Raw genomic sequence first — 3,881 nt, forward strand, 5'->3', positions numbered from 1 at the left:
TCACCCTTCGAGTTTTGGGCTTGGGGTCCTCTGACCGAGAGACAGCTTTTCGCTTCTTATCTTTCTCCGGTTCCGGGATCGGGGACTTGGTTCCTTCCTCACCACTCGAAGGCCTCAAAATGGCATCCTTGGTTACACCTGCATGAAATGAAATCGGTAATGAATGGAGCATAAAAAATATTTCGAAGAACACGAGAAGTAACCCTTACCAAGATTCTTGGCCTCACATCTACCTTTTGCCAAATCACGCCAAGCGCGTTTGGCATAAGAGGAAGTCGAGGCTAAATTCCTAACCCAATCCTCGAGGTCGGGTACCGCTTGTGGCATCCAAGGGGCAGTTGTATATCGGAGAAAGACATCAGATAAAATTGAAAAAAGATACGAAAAGCAATGTCTTATGAAAACCACTTACGGTCGAAATTCCATTCCTCGGGGAACGACATCTTCTCTTCCGGAATGAGGTCACGGGTCCTCACCTAGATATAACGGCCCATCCAACCTCGATCCTTGTCTTCGTCGATGCTCGACATCAAAGCTTTCGATGCCCGACGATGAAGCCTGATTAGTCCTTGAAAGATTTGAGACCGATACAATCGTATGAGGTGATTCAGGGAAAAATCCATCCCTCCGGCCTTGTTGGAGAAGAAGCGAAGTAAGGTTACTATACGCCATAGAGAGGGATGAATTTGACCAAGAGTGACCTGATATCTTTTGCAAAAATCAATGATCACCGGGTCGACCGGACCCAACGTGAATGGGTAAGTGTAAACACTTAAAAACCTCTCCACATGAGTGATGATGCTCTCTTCGGGAGAGGGAATTTGCAACACAACCTCGGAACCCCAGTTGTTGTCTTTCCTCACAGCCTCGAGATGACCCTCCGTTATCGAGCACATGTACATCGACACATGCTCACATTGACCCGGAACAGATGAAGGATTCTCAACCTTAAAATCGATCTTCAGAGTACACGGGCCGGGAACATACTCATAGGTAGGCGGCTCCAACGGCGCCTTATCGCCGGACGGCCGAGAAGAAGAAGCTTTCTCCTTCTGAGGTATAGTTTTCGAAGTTTTGTCCATTGATATGAGAGAAAGAAAGGCAAAGGAAGATGAAAAGTTGATGATACCAAATGTTGGTGTAGATGGATCTGCAAGCGGCGAAATAGAGAGAAAGGGTAAGAAAAATTGAAAGAGTGAAGACGTAAAAGTGGTAAATGTTAGATGGATAGGTTATTTATAGGCTTACATCGTAACGGTTCAGTATCAGCGGTGGCCGACCACCGTCTGACATGCATTAAATACCTTGAAAGACTAAATCGATGGGACAGCTATCGCATACGTCATGATCGAGCCATGTGAAAACGTCAGCTTATAACTCGATCGAACCGTCGAAAAGCGTATCGATTCTCACCACATCCTTCTTGAGAAACTCGGGGACTATCTGTATACGGTCGAAATAGATTTCGGCCTTCTTACGTTCGATCGAATCCGAATGGTCTGCAACTGGAGTGGGATTTTGGGATGAGTCCCGAAGACAGTACAAACCTATCTCAAGTTCCAAAGACTGATCGGGGAGTCGGCTCGATACTATTATCGAGCCCACGACCAAGTCGATCCGCAAGGCAATGTGAGGGTGGTCGAAAATGCGCTACACCCATCCCGAAGGTCGAACTCAACCAAAGCCGAGGGCTCGACCCAATAACAAGTTCGAGCCAGTATCAAGCTCGCAGACAAGAGACGTTACAACCGCACTAAGGGAGAGAATCTTAGCGGGAATCGAGGAAGAGACAATTTATCATGGGTTCTCCACTATATATTTTTTTATTGTGAATAAAGTAGGATCCCTCTACTATAAAAGGGGGAATCCTTGTACGCATAAGGCAATCTGACACACTGTAATAAAAGATCACTTCTCATATTGAAAGATATCCCTTTGTGCTCATTTTACTTTATCTTATTCATTCTTCTTGCTCACTATTCTCATCCCCATAGTCAAGAACATAGATATTACTATTTCTCTATACGGTTTGTATCAAATTATATCACATATCTTTAGAACCATATTCAAATTTAACTTTATCTGATTTTCTGGGTAAACACAAATACAATCCAATGGCAATGCAAAAGTTTTATCAAAGAGATTAAAAAAAGCCTAAAAAATAAAGAAGAAAAGAAGTTAAGGGGATTCAATATCTTATATACATACATATAAAAGAATTTAATCCTTATATGCACATTATAATTTTGGATTCAAATGAACCTAGCATATCTACCCTCTAGCTCTGCCCTGGTACAAAAAAAGATTTCAAACCAGTAAATCTTTTTTATTTATGGAATAGAGACGGTTTATTTATGTTTACCACAACAGTCGATTCAGTTCTTTATTTATTCATTTATGGATACACAAAACAAGCTCAAACCATCATTTTTTTCGCTAAGTATTTAGTTTAATATGGTTCAACAAATTTTACAGCTCCATAGTTTTTATGCTTACCCCAAAAAAATTTCTTCTTTCCGAATGCTTACCTAGCTAAGATGAAAGTAAGGTACCAATGAATAGGCCACACATTCAATTTTTGTTCTTTTCACTGGCTTGTTTCCTAAATATCTTTTGTATGGGGTTTACCCATGAATAGTATAGAGAAAGATGTCGTACAGAAAATTATTGATGAGCTTGAATAAATGTCAAATTTAGCTCATTAAAATATATTTTGGTTATATAATCGGGAAAACAGTTGTGTCAGATCAATATCGGGGTTAAAATCCCCATCCCTTTACTTTATCAGCTTTGTTTCGGATTCGAACAATCTTGGCTTGTAATAATTATAGCTTTCACGTTACTTAATTTCTAATATAAGTCTCTTCATTAACAAAAAAAAAAGGAAAACATATTAATTGAGCGGTTTGGTTTTGTCACATTATTTAGCCGACATGTTGTATCATATCGTATTGTTACTTTAAATACGATATTTGTTTTGATTGTTACTTAAATTTTATTGTATCGTATCGTTAATTTTATCGTTGCGTAACGACGAAATGTGCCACTTTATGTAACGACCGATTTGGTGTGATTGCGTCATTACCTTGTCTTTTTCTCTCAATCTCACCCTTAATTATTGTTAAATAATTTTATTTTATCATTTATCCTATCTTTTTATATAGTAATTTTACCCTGTATCATAATTTTGCAAGTTTATTCTTCATATTGCTAGTGCGTGATATCATGAAACAACGGCAAACGACACAATCTATCCAAACATTTTATACATCAAACGATACAGTACAATACAATACAATACGATACGATACATTTGATCACGCCCAACTCTAGTCCTAAATAGGATAAGCGGTCGCTGCAAATATAATCCGGTTTAAAAGTTCGGAGTCGAATCCCACAGAAAATTAAGGTTTCACTATAACTGTTCAATATCACTAAAAAGACAAGCTCGAACAATTCCAAAATTATAAATATTAAGATTCTTATGTCTAACTAATTAACTAACAAATTAAAGAAGTAAATTAACAACTAGGGATATTAAGGGTTGGAGACAAGATTAGAAAAGCCTAGAGTTATGATTTCCCCAATTGTCGGAATCCTTCCTGCTACGTCTCCTACAATTTCGCCTGAGTTTTCTCTACTGATCATGAGCACTCGACTTATTGTAATTTTCTCTCGAGCAACTACAATAATGTACTAGTCATATTCTCTCGAATTACGCTAGCTTGCACTTTTTCACCGCTCACTATGATCACGTCAAAGCTTCGTTATCTCTAATCCCGCTTTTAAACCCGCCGTATTGATCTCTCATATATCTTGAGAGTGACGTTGTTCGACAACAACCTAAATATGTACTCTTTCTCAAATAATACATAATAAAT

The sequence above is a fragment of the Nicotiana tomentosiformis genome, chromosome 4 (genome assembly GCF_000390325.3).
Source record: "Nicotiana tomentosiformis chromosome 4, ASM39032v3, whole genome shotgun sequence".
NCBI lineage: Eukaryota > Viridiplantae > Streptophyta > Magnoliopsida > Solanales > Solanaceae > Nicotiana > Nicotiana tomentosiformis.